Source organism: Culex quinquefasciatus, chromosome 3, assembly GCF_015732765.1.
Source record: "Culex quinquefasciatus strain JHB chromosome 3, VPISU_Cqui_1.0_pri_paternal, whole genome shotgun sequence".
Lineage (NCBI taxonomy): Eukaryota > Metazoa > Arthropoda > Insecta > Diptera > Culicidae > Culex > Culex quinquefasciatus.
Window position 1 is genome coordinate 114,475,199 of NC_051863.1, and position 13,983 is coordinate 114,489,181.

General features: G+C 39.0%; 1 long non-coding RNA gene across 1 annotated transcript; it reads right to left on the bottom strand.

Annotated features, from left to right (window-relative positions):
* Window positions 1–831: 831 nt before the first annotated feature.
* On the bottom strand, window positions 832–1,549 carry LOC119770271. Its single transcript, XR_005278743.1, has 3 exons — window positions 1,460–1,549; window positions 1,271–1,382; window positions 832–1,193 (listed from the first exon to the last, which is right to left on the bottom strand). It is a non-coding gene; the product is annotated as an uncharacterized LOC119770271 (long non-coding RNA).
* Window positions 1,550–13,983: the final 12,434 nt, after the last annotated feature.

Consider the following 13,983-nt stretch of genomic DNA (forward strand, 5'->3'; position numbering starts at 1 on the left):
TAAAGATTAAAGCAAATTTAACAACAAAATATTCTAACATTTTAAATTTCAAATTAAAAATCAACATTAACGCAAGTTTTATGGAGAAACCCCATCTGGACCTGTTTAAATATTTTTGATTTTTTTAAATTAAAATGCATGTGTTTCTGAAGACCCCAAAGTCCATGCTTTGAAGAAGCTAAGAACTTAAAAGACTTTAAATAATTTTAAAATGTTCGAATGTTTAAATTAATCGTAAAAATTCAAAATATCTGAATAATTTAAAAATGAAATTTAATGTTTGATATTTTTGAAATTTACAAATATCAAGAATTAAAAGAATACACTCAAAACCCGATGGTTTGACACAAACTGTTGTCAAACGAAAGGGGTCACTTTTTAGTTTGACACCCATTTTACAAACGAAAAGTGACCAACCACCGGGGCTGAGTGTAATACAACATAAAATTTAAGAGATTAAAAATTGTAGAACCTAAGAATTCAAAATTATTGATTTTTTTTTTTAGAATTTAGAGTTTTAAAACTTTAAGATTCTGAAATACTAAAATTCTTAATTTCTATAAATCTTTAATTCTAAAATTTTAAGATCACAAAATTCTAAAATTAAAAAAAATTAATCCTAAAATTCTTAAAAAATCTAAAAATTTCTAAAATTTTAGAATTTTAGAATTTTAGGATTTTAGAATTTTATAATTTTAGAATTTTGGAATATTAGAATTTTAGAATGTAGGATTTGAATAATTTAAGATTGTTTTATAAACATTCAAATGTTAATATTACTTATTTTAAATTTTAAACTTTTAGAACTTGACAATGTTAAAATTTTAGAAAGTGAAGAATTTGAGGATTGTACAATCTTATAACTGTAGCATTTTAGAAATTAAAGAATTTTTGATTTATGACATATTGGATGCTTAGAATTCTTGAAATTTCGTCATCCAAATCACTCCTGGCACAACTCCGCCAAAAAACACTACTCACCAGTTCCATTGAAAACAATTTTTGGCGGATCAGGATCGCTGCCGGGAGTTTTTTTTCGTCCTCCTCCACCTTTTTATTACTTGACGTTTCATTCTCTTCTGCAAGGAGGATTGCTTCCACGATCGCTCACCGGTTACTTGCCCTCCATTTTCCGGCATAGCCCGCCGGGTTCATGACATTTTCCGTCCGCCTTCTAATCCACCCACCGAAATCTGGAACAGCAGAAACTTTGATTAGATCCCTTGCTCATTCCGGCCGTAATCGGATGACGTGGACTAATGGCACTGACCGGATGATAAATGTGATTGCTAGTATTTACAATGACAAGATCGGTGCCATGCCTGGCATCGAACCGATCGAACCATGTTTCCATTGCTGGGCCGGTACTCGGCGTATGGCATCTGAAAAATAAACAATGAACAGTGCCCAATGCTCTTGAATTAAAATAGAAAACAACTAACTACTCAAACAAACTTACTTTGTTTTGCTCCTATTTGATTTTGTATTTTTTCAACACTTTTAACTAATTCTTGGATCCAGTCAGAACATGTTTTTGCTTGTCAGAGTACTTTCGTCGACATCGCCAAATCGTCAATCTGTCAAAAAATTGATGCGAAAAAAGATGTCATGCATGTCGAGCGTTTGTCGTCCGTTTGTCGTACTTTCGACCAATCGATATCGAAACGGTAAAATCAAAAGCGTGCGACAACTCGTACGACGTGCGACATTTTTCAAACAGGGACGTTGCCAGCATAACACGTTCCTATGGCAAACGCTTACCTTTGTTGCATGCAACATATCTTTCCTGCTGGTGCTAATACGTTGCGCGACGATAGGATTATGCGTGTGCGACAAGCTTGAAAATGTATCCCGGAAAAGTGACACACGGTGTGAAAGGACTGCTGGCAGGGTTGCAGGTCTCCTGAATGAATACGTTTGAATAAATCCCCAACAGGTTCTGGCCAGGTGTGAGTTCTGAGCGTAAGGAACGGAAACGATCTGGATGATGCAATCCTTATTGCATCTTTCGTCAGTTTGTTCAATTGAAGTTGCCGTAGTTGCTGAATTTGAAGTGGGGTCAAATCAGAACAGAAGGAAATGTCCTTTTGAGTATTTTTTCACTCCCAAATCAATGTCTTCGACAGGTAGACGAAATGATTTGAACCTTTTTGTCAATCTTATTTATTTATTGACCAGTGACGGTGCATTTCAATTAACTTCTGGTGCAACTCCGCTAATCGTCGCCCTGATGCAATTATAATTTATTATAACACCGACAAAGGAGAGCGAAGGGGGCATTTTGAGGCAGGTGTAACGGATACTTAAAATGTTTGCCCCCCGTTGCTCATGCCGTGAAGGTGTTGTACCGGTCGTGATGTTTTGATACAGATTTGTGGGAAGAATGGGGTGATTATATTGATTGAGCTCCGGTTAAAGTTTGATGAATTTTGGGTCATAAAAGCGGAAGCAGGGAACTTGTGAAATGTTATGTTATGTTTTTCTTCGTATAAATTGTATCTTGCATATTTTTATTTTAACTTTTTATCACAAAAAGTTTAGATTTCTAATGAATTACTTTTCTATTTGCTAAATTGATTTTTTTATGTTATTGTTTTTATTTATGGGATTAAAGATTAGAAAAAGACATCAAAGCTAATAACGTTATAACATGATATTTTAAAACCATTATCTGACAGCAATAAAAAAATAAGTAACTAAAAATTCAAAATCTAAGTAAATCTATTGAAAACCAACCCCATCAAACCCCACTCCCAGTTAATCGATGATCACTACTGAATATGGGATCCGTCTGGTGACGGTGTGGAACGCTCAGTGTAGGTCAACGGGCGTGTTGATGCATATCGAATTAAAAGTCCAGTAAACTTTTATGTAACGCAGATGCAGAGCACGGGTAATGACTTGTTTGATTACATTTTTAAGTGAGTTCGTGTGACGCGGTTGTTCCACGAACTAGAATATTAATTACGGGATGGAGCTGGTATCTTATTTCTAGTTATTTAATTTAAAGTGATTTATAATAATTGATATAATATTATTGAACAAAATAACATTAAAAAAATAGAAAGCTCATGATATTCTCTTTCACCATAAACAAATATTTAACGATGCAATTGAAAATATAAAAGGTAGTGAATCAGACAACCGCCTTTGATCTGCAGATTAAACATTTGGTGATATCACGTACTTCTTTCATCGAGATTTATATATATCCCAGAAATCCCGTGTGAACAACCCGTGGGATAATCGCAAAAATCCCCGCATTGTCAAAAGTTTACAATTGATTCTTTCTGGTCTTCACTTTTTATGCTTAAGTATGAGGCCCAAGCCCAACGTCAGCATCCTTGCTCCGGAATCGTCAAGATCAAGAGCTTTTAAACCATAATAAATCACAGTACTGCGAATATTTAGACCCGCCGGCGCAGTGACGTCATTCAGGTAGAATCGTGTCCATTTTTTTACTCTCGCTAATATTTCGCGGTTTGACGCTCGCTTCCCAAAAGTTAAATGCTGTTTGATCGCCATCTGATACACGTGCCACCGACGATATGGGCAGTTGAACCCGAAAGAATCAAGATTATCAGCAAGAATAAATCGCGAATTCTAGGTGAGGCTCCAGACTTACGGCTCAACTGTGCCGTATTTTTTGGGTAAATATTTGATATTGATTTGTTGGCTTTGAGTTGTCAGATGAACCAGTTAATTTTAGGTTATCTTTGTTTGAGTGCCGTGAAGCTATTAAATCAATGATGAAAATTTATTAAGCTTGTCAACATTGATCTGATCGTTTCTTTGTGTTATGCATTGATTTATCAGCAATTACAACTGCTCTTTCTTGAGATTCAGTGACTTTGACTTCAGCTCCCCAAAAAGACTCTACAGACTCCGACTCCAACAACAAATTTTATACAAAGGTTTCTGAAAATTTAGCGACTTCAACTCTGACTCCAGCTACTCAAAATTGATCAATTCCTATTCCTACTGCGAGACCTCAAGAAGAAGCGACTTTTCTGACTCGAATTCCATAGGTCTGGTCAAAGCAAAAGTATATCTTAAACTATTCATTCATAAAAATTTCTGAAAGCGAAAAAATAAAAAAATCTTTAGACGCAGATATACAATTTTTTCTTGAAACGTCATAAATTTAGATTTCAAGTCATTTACCAAGACCACCCTGAATGTGTAAAAAACATATTATGTGCACTCAAACCCCGTTGGTTTGACACCAACTGTTGTCAAACGAACGGGGTCACTTTTTAGTTTGGCACCCCTTTTACAAAGGAGTTCACACATACTACCAAACGTTTGTTTTGATAAGATGCGTGAGCGCCGTGAAAAAGTGACAGTTCGTCACTTTTTAGTTTGACTTTGACCAACCAACGCGGTACTAACTAAAAAAGTGTCAAACGAAGCAGTGACCAATCACTGGGGGTTGAGTACTGCATTTGCTACCACAACAAATTCTATCGAGAACAAAACAGAGTTCAGTCTGCTCCAGGAACTTTAACATTCGCTCGGATTTTATGTGAATTTTACGATCGAACTTAATTTGATACAAGTCACTTTCATTTTCCAGCAAATAATATTCATATCCAGAGCAAACTGCTATAAATAATCATGTTAATTATCAAATCCAAGTGTTAAGGGTGTGAACATGCTTTGTCGACAAAAATAATCACTCTGTTTATGGCATGCAGCAAAAAACCGTCAATTCTTGACCAGCTTGGGGGTTCGTCGCTTTGTTTTGATTTTGCCATTTGGGTAGGTCTCCCCAGACTTGAGTTCCCAGCGACAATCTCGTTTTGAACCGGTTATTCTTAACGACGGTAATTAGACTTTTTCGCCCCTCTTCCGGTGAAATAATTACAATTGCTCAATATTTGTTCCTGGCGCTCTTTGGCGGAAGTGTCCGAACGGGTTTCGCGCGTTTGAATCTTTTTGTCAGTTTTTGTGCACTTTGTTGGTGGTGATGGTGGCCTTCACTAAACGCGATGAGCTTGTACTAACTAAGTCCAGTCAATGTGACTTGAGCCACAACAAACTACGCTGAGATCTAGGGTTCAGCTACCTCCCCGAGGTTTGTTTTGTCCCGGCTTTGGCGAAGATAATTGCGGGATCGAGATTTCTAAATTTACGACTATGATACGCATTGTCGTTGGTTCTCTGATCGCGTTGGTTCTGGGACTTGATCTGCTTTTTTGCCGGTCACACTTTGGCGGGTAATAATTTTATTTGCGATTTTGCCTAGCCCGTACCAGCTTCTCGAAGTCGTCCTTGGAAGGTACGCCGGAGATGACTGTCATGGTTGAGAAACTTGTTATGCCTAAGTAGAAGATAATTTTAAATGAACAGGTACGGTGCAGGATTGTTGCACTGCGGCCAGGAATGACACCGTCCAACAATAATGGGGAAAATGTATTTAATTCTTTGGGTGGCATTAAGGTTGTTGGGAACTAGACGGATTTACGCATGAATGTCCTAAAAGCACAAACAGCAAGCTGAGAAAAAAGCAAGCCAAATTTGTTCGTATACATAAGCTGCGCGTTGACAGAATGGTAATTAGAACTGTTGGTAAACATGCGCAAAAATTTTGCTGATCCGTGTAATTCCAAGCCCTGACAATTGGCGCACTTTACAGGTGAAGGACCTCGTGTGGTGTGTTTTTGATAGGAGGTTCGTGGTGGTAAAGTAACAATTTAATCGATTTAATCATTTCGATCTCGCTGATCATAACATCGATAGTCTATTAGGAATCTACGATTGCGGTTGGTGATAAACTTATAATTTTGAATTTAGTCAAATCATGAAATCCAATTGACATATTTTTTCCGTAGGCGTTCTGTAGAACCCGTCTAATGAATGTTTGATCTTAACATAAGTTCAAGATCGGCTGGTGTATGTTGAATGATCAATGATCACTGATCATGCAGGTCACCATGGAAAAAAACATTTTAGAACAAGATTTCATAAAATCAAAAACGTTTAGAGAAAAACAACATTTGGTCGTAAGAACTATTCAAATAAATCATGTTTTTGATTGGAAATCCGCTTATTTACTTGAAGACATTCGCCTCTAAAAACAAGTTTTCCGTCCCTCTGGCCTGAAAGTGCTAGTCAGAATGATCAGTGACACCAAGAAGACGTTACGTGCTGGTTGAGGTGTAGAACGAATCCAAGCATATCCTTCTGTGCTGTTTGCTTTTGAGTGCAGAGTTGTGATGAGTAACGACGATGGAAACGGGTTCGCGCTATGTTGTGGGTTGGTCCAAATGTTCCCAAGAATAAAAGGAAGCCAATGAAGGTTATGTTTCGGAATAAAACTTTGCTGCTTTCTAGCGTTTATGAACACGGATTTGCATACCACAGCACGCGGGCACTTGCGGCATCAAGTGTGACATTGACATAGCGTTAAGGGCTGACCACAGAAAGAGCACTAGGAAATTCTACACCCTTAGTGGTTAAGAAAAAACGTCATAGGAATCTAAAACGAAATCTATAGAAATGATGTATTGTTTGTTTTTTGGGGTTTAAATTCCAAGAAAGGTTGTTTTAATTTCTGACCCAATTTAAGTTGCAACAGTTAATGCAAAATCAAAGCTTTTGTAACATTTTTGGTTTATAGTAGATTTAAAATTCAATAAAACAATTGCTACAGGCTACAGGAACTCGGTCAATATTTGCCAAAAATTTCGTTAAATCAGCGATTTTGCCTTCCTCACTGAGGTAAGGCTATAATCCTGCTCTAAAATTGAACTTTTTATTTAAAGCTCTAAAACCCACCTTGATGTATACATGTCGTCTCAGAATCGAAAACTGAACAAATGTCTGTGTGTATGTGTGTGTGCATGTGACCAATAATGTCACGCAGTTTTCTCAGCACTGGCTAAACCGATTTTGACCAAACCAGTTGCATTCGACTTGGTTTAGGGTCCCATACGGTGCTATTGAATTGTTTGAATTTTCGATAAGTAGTTCAAAAGTTATGTATAAAAATGTGTTTTAGCATATTTTCGGAAGTTGAATAAATGGCAGTAAACTGAACCAAACATCATCATGTTATACATCGTTAGTTAGGTAATTGAAAGACCTTTCCAACGAGTCCAAAACATTGATAATCTGGCAACCCTGTCTCGAGTTATAACCACTTAAGTGATAATTATGTACTTATTTTTAGCCGGATCTCACTTAAATGTATGTAAACAATGTCCGGATCCATCATCCGACCCATCGGTAATCGAAAGACCTTTCCAACGTGTCAAAAACATTGAAGATCTAGCAACCCTGTCTCAAGCTATGACCACTTAAGATGCCACTAATGCGCCCTTGAGTGATATGTGTGTTTTTTGTATTCCGGAACTTAACGAAGTCAGACGAAATTTGTGTCCAAACCCATCATATCACATATCACCCATTGTTGGAAAAGAGTGAAAAAGGCACCAACCACATAGGTGGATTAAGTTAGTTTTTTTTCCTTAAATCAGTGGCTGCCCAGAAAACAAAACCAGCAGCATTATTTTGGAACTCGGCAACTCTTTCTTATCCAACGGAAAAAATCGCTGGTTCTAGTGAAACTGATCCCCTAAAGTAGCGCAAAATTTGACCATACCTTCAGATGTCATTTTTATGTTTTGATTCTGAACCGAGTTATTCTCTATAATTTTTTTTGAGATCCATAAAGAAGTGAACCATAATGTTTCAAACTAGATGGTGTCAATTCACCGAGTGTTTGTGTACAATTAAAATGAGAAAGAGGGACCAGATTTTTGAGATTAATATCTCGTTTGCCCAAAATTGGCTCAAACACCTATTTTCAAAACTAGGGGACTTACATAGGTTTTATAAAATCAGTAACTCTTCAATTATTTTTTTTATCTCGGATTGATAATTTTCCATTTGAAAATATTGTTTTGAAAAATTATAAAATACCCGACCCCTCTTCGATTTGCGTGCAACTTTGTCTTACGGGGTAACTTTTGTCCCTGATCACGAATCCGAGGTCCGTTTTTTGATATCTCGTGACGGAGGGACGGAAATCCCTTTGGGTAATTGTTGCACTTACAATTTTCAGGCTGTGTCAGGATAGCACGACAAGATTGACTCTATTGAATATCTCAGGATTCAAATCGAATTTTGGGGATCTGTGAAGGTCAAAAGGTGAGGCATTGTGAGCTGCAAAAAATGGCGTTCTTAACTCAATTTGACCCAAAATGCATGTACGACAAGATAGCACGACGGCGACGAAATGTTTTCATTTTAAAATTTCGTGTGTTTTTGTAACTTTGCAGGGTTATTTTTTAGAGTGTAACAATATTCCACAAAGTTGTAGAGCAGACAATTACAAAAAAATTGATATAACAAATAATCTTTTGTTGCACAATGGGCATTGGGTTAAGTTCACTGCCGTGGTGTAGGGGTAAGCGTGGTTGCCTCTCACCCAGTCGGCTTGGGTTCGATCCCAGACGGTCCAGGTGGCATTTTTCGAGACGAGATTTGTCTGACCACGCCTTCCGTCGGATGGGGAAGTAAATGTTGGCCCCGGTCTAACCTAGAGGTTAGGTCGTTAGCTCAATCCAGGTGTAGGAGTCGTCTCCCTGGGCCCTGCCTCGGTGGAGTCGCTGGTAGGCAGTTGGACTAACAATTAAAAGGTCGTCAGTTCGAATCCCGGGGTGGATGGAAGCTATGGTGTAAAAAGAGGTTTGCAATTGCCTCAACAATCAAGCCTTCGGACACTTAGTTTCGAGTAGGAATCTCGCAATCGAGAACGACAAGGCAATGCTGAAGAGCGAATAATTTGTTTTTTTTTGCTTGTTTTTACGAAAACAAGTTTGGAAAAGTTGGTCGTTATTGATCATAGCCGTTAATGATTTAGAACTCTAAAGTATATCCCTGCAAATTTACAAAAAAACACGATATTTTTAAATGAAAAAGATCGTTCTAAATTAAAAACGACCCTTCTGGCTTAATGTAGATTCAAAAAGTACATTAAATTTCCCTTAAAATGACATGTTCAATAAAAAAATATGGTTAAGTAACTGAAAGTGGCAGAGTTTTAAAAACTTGTTTAAGTGTTTTTTTTTCAATGAAAATTACGGTGAATACAAAGAGACGAGTTGTTCCTTTTAATTCCGCTATATATTTTAATATCTTGACAGATACGTATTTCGTCTACTACTTGCAGACTTCATCAGTGTTCTGTTCTCGACTGAAGGTTCATCGCTGGTGTATCCATATTTGTAGTTACTGTAGGTACTACCTCCTCGTTCTTCTTTTGTGCCTGTATAGGTAACAGCTTAAATAGCCACGTTGAGCCGTTACCTGAATCCTTGTTGAGTAAACGTTTGTTGCCTGCCTTGAAGATTTCCAAACTTTCAGCGACAGCCAGCTTCGATGGGTTAGTGATGTGTCTTAAGATGACCGCGTCGCTAGCTGTGATGTTATGTTTTTCCTCGATGATGTGTTCGGTTACTGCTGACTTGAAATGGGGACAAATCCTTTCCGTTTTTCCTCCATGGCAATTTTGACATATGTGTGTATATGCTCATCCAACCTGGTTTGCAGCAATCTCTTAGTTTGTCCAATGTAGCTCATATCACAGTGGCCGCAGGATACCTCGTAGATGCCGGGTTTGCCTAAAGTCGGTATGGGGTCTTTCGTTGAACCTAAGATGGATTCCAACTGGCTGTTTCTACTGCTGAACACTAAATCGATGCCAAATTTAGCCAGTTTTTGTCGTAATGGGCGTGTTATCCTGTAGTCGAATTCTACTGCTGCTCTTCGCAGTGGCTCTGCTGATGGCGTAAGGGTTGTGAGTGAAGTTCTGTGCAGTTTTCTTCCTTCTTATCGATGATTGCTTGGATAGTTGTTCTGCTGTAACCGTTGATTTCCGCTGTTTCAAATATGTACTCCAATTCTTTCTGTTTTCCTGCTTCGCTGAGGGGTAAAGTTGTCATCCTATGTATAAAATAATGATATGCTGCCATCTTATGTTGGAATGAATGGTTTGACGTGGCTGGGATTGTTCTTCTGGTGTTTGTTGGCTTCCTGTAGATCTCGAAAGAAAACGAAGATGGGCAACCTGGTTCTCTTAGGATCAGGATGTCTAAGAAAGGTAACTTTCCTTCGACTTCCATTTCGTAAGTGAACTTGATGCTCCTGCGTGCACTGTTTATGGTGTCCAGTACCGTTGTTAGTGAGTCCCTTTTGATGATGCAGAAGATGTCATCTACGTACCTCCACCAACGTTCTGGTAGTAGGTTTTGGTTTGTAGTTCGTGTTCCAAAGCTGCCATATAAACATCGCTCATGAACGGTGACAGTGGGTTACCCATCGATGCTCCCATCCTCTGTTGGTAGATGCAATCCCTGAACTGGAAGTAGCTCTGTTCCATGCATAATTTGACGAATGTTATATACTGGATCGTTTTTTGTCTCCATGGTTCTCCCTCGTATTGTGATTGCAGCCAATCCCGTAGAGTTCCTATTGCGTTTTTACTGGTATGCTTGGGAACAGTGCTGTTACGTCGAAGGAAACCATTATTTCATCCTCAGCTATCGGTCCCGACTCTAAGAGCTCCCTTGTGAACACCTGCGAACTGATGATCGAACGGCTCGGGAAGGGTTTCGGCATACTCTTGAATTCCTCGACAAGCCACTTTGCGATCCGACTGGTTGGGGCATCCACTGCTGAAATGACCAGTGCGAATCAGAAAGGAAACGCAAGATACTGGACAACAAATTCCGACAACTGATTTCCCACATTGCCCCTACAATGAAACCAGTAGTTAAACCCTTAGAAGAGTTCGTTGTTAATCGTTCTTCTGAAACTTTTTCAGAAGAACAGTTAACTTTACTCAACAAAGGTCTTAAGTACGCGGTATCATCAAAACCAAACCTGGAAAACATTGTTATCGACATCGAAACTGTTATCAATGCTAACAGCATCGACGAAAAACAGACAAAACCTCCCCGCTCCTTCCAGCACAAATCAACAGCGTCAGGATGACGGTATCCAAATTAATACGAGAAGCAACAACAAAACACCAGGACAACGCCGAAGTACGAGTAGTGAAGGAACTCAAGGAAAACCCGTGTACTACCTAAAAGCGGACAAGGGAAACCGGGTAGTAATCATGGACCGGGACGAATACGACAAGGAACTTCTTGAGAAACTGGGAAACAGGGAAAATATTCACTACAACGAGGATACACGCTAATCGATATGGTCAAAAAGTAGAGAACACCATCAAAGAATGTGCAGGCCTTTTGAAATCGGTTGGGAAAACTGCAAAATCGTTGAGAGTACCGAACCCAACTCTACCAAGGATTAAAGCACTACCTAAAGTGCATAAACCAGGCAACGAGATGCGAGAAATCATTTCAGCAGTGGATGCCCCAACCAGTCGGATCGCAAAGTGGCTTGTCGAGGAATTCAAGAGTATGCCGAAACCCTTCCCGAGCCGTTCGATCATCAGTTCGCAGGTGTTCACAAGGGAGCTCTTAGAGTCGGGACCGATAGCTGAGGATGAAATAATGGTTTCCTTCGACGTAACAGCACTGTTCCCAAGCATACCAGTAAAAACGCAATAGGAACTCTACGGGATTGGCTGCAATCACAATACGAGGGAGAACCATGGAGACAAAAACGATCCAGTATATAACATTCGTCAAATTATGCATGGAACAGAGCTACTTCCAGTTCAGGGATTGCATCTACCAACAGAGGATGGGAGCATCGATGGGTAACCCACTGTCACCGTTCATGAGCGATGTTTATATGGCAGCTTTGGAACACGAACTACAAACCAAAAACCTACTACCAGAACGTTGGTGGAGGTACGTAGATGACATCTTCTGCATCATCAAAAGGGACTCACTAACAACGGTACTGGACACCATAAACAGTGCACGCAGGAGCATCAAGTTCACTTACGAAATGGAAGTCGAAGGAAAGTTACCTTTCTTAGACATCCTGATCCTAAGAGAACCAGGTTGCCCATCTTCGTTTTCTTTCGAGATCTACAGGAAGCCAACAAACACCAGAAGAACAATCCCAGCCACGTCAAACCATTCATTCCAACATAAGATGGCAGCATATCATTATTTTATACATAGGATGACAACTTTACCCTCTCAGCGAAGCAGGAAAACAGAAAGAATTGGAGTACATATTTGAAACAGCGGAAATCAACGGTTACAGCAGAACAACTATCCAAGCAATCATCGATAAGAAGGAAAGAAAACTGCACAGAACTTCACTCACAACCCTTACGCCATCAGCAGAGCCACTGCGAAGAGCAGCAGTAGAATTCGACTACAGGATAACACGCCCATTACGACAAAAACTGGCTAAATTTGGCATCGATTTAGTGTTCAGCAGTAGAAACAGCCAGTTGGAATCCATCTTAGGTTCAACGAAAGACCCCATACCGACTTTAGGCAAACCCGGCATCTACGAGGTATCCTGCGGCCACTGTGATATGAGCTACATTGGACAAACTAAGAGATTGCTGCAAACCAGGTTGGATGAGCATATACACACATATGTCAAAATTGCCATGGAGGAAAAACGGAAAGGATTTGTCCCCATTTCAAGTCAGCAGTAACCGAACACATCATCGAGGAAAAACATAACATCACAGCTAGCGACGCGGTCATCTTAAGACACATCACTAACCCATCGAAGCTGGCTGTCGCTGAAAGTTTGGAAATCTTCAAGGCAGGCAACAAACGTTTACTCAACAAGGATTCAGGTAACGGCTCAACGTGGCTATTTAAGCTGTTACCTATACAGGCACAAAAGAAGAACGAGGAGGTAGTACCTACAGTAACTACAAATATGGATACACCAGCGATGAACCTTCAGTCGAGAACAGAACACTGATGAAGTCTGCAAGTAGTAGACGAAATACGTATCTGTCAAGATATTAAAATATATAGCGGAATTAAAAGGAACAACTCGTCTCTTTGTATTCACAGTAATGCATTCTGCTAAAACGCTCAACCAAACCACAATGAAAATTACGTTGTTTTTTGGAATTTTGAGTACGCCATCAAATCGGGCGTCCTATTTTACATAAAAATCTCTTTGACACCAAATTTCTATCGCATGACCGTTTCAGACTGCAAATTATTGAAAAACACCTCTTTTTTCGCATGTTCAAAAATTAAAGGGGTCGTACCGTCCCTTCGTCACGAGATATCAAAAAATGGACCTTGGATTCGTGATTAGGGACAAAAGTTACGCTTTAAAACAAAGTTTCACGCAAATCGAAAAGGAGATTTCGTGTGAGTTGGTAGAGAATTACCCCATTACATTATCAATAGTTTAAAACTTGCATCTGCATTAGATTTATGAAAAACTCACATAAAAAAGAATATACTGATTTACATGACCTAAAGATATGGTAGTATGTAGTATCTATTAAAAGCAATAAGTTGGCAAAAAAGGTTAATTGATTAGATAAACGCCAACATTATTAAATAACCTCAACATAAAAGCATCGAGGCATGCAAGTTAGTAATAAATTCATACTTTCCTAACTTTTATCGAGTACACAAGTGTACGATCTAATCTGGTTCGCTATGGAAGACTTCTCCTCATTATCATCTGACGCTCGCACGAACAGATCAGGGAATTCCCTGATGTCTGGAAATTTTCTTTCTGACCTGCTTAACACAATGCGAATATCTTGAGCTTAAAACAGAAGAAATCCTTTTTGAAAATGCATATTTCAGAAACGCTTTTTTCATAACAGCTTACCAGCACATTTGGATCACTTTGTTGATCAACAGAACTCAATATTTCACCGGTTTTTATACGCAGTTAACTTTGTATCGATCAAAATAAACACCGTCAGTACCAGTACCTTACGGATCTAGAATGTCTCAGAATAACCGGAAAACTGTACCAACCCCTTTCGATGAATTCACCTATCAGCCCCTTTTGGAGCCTAAACTTGTCTCCTTACCAAGCCCAAACATTCAC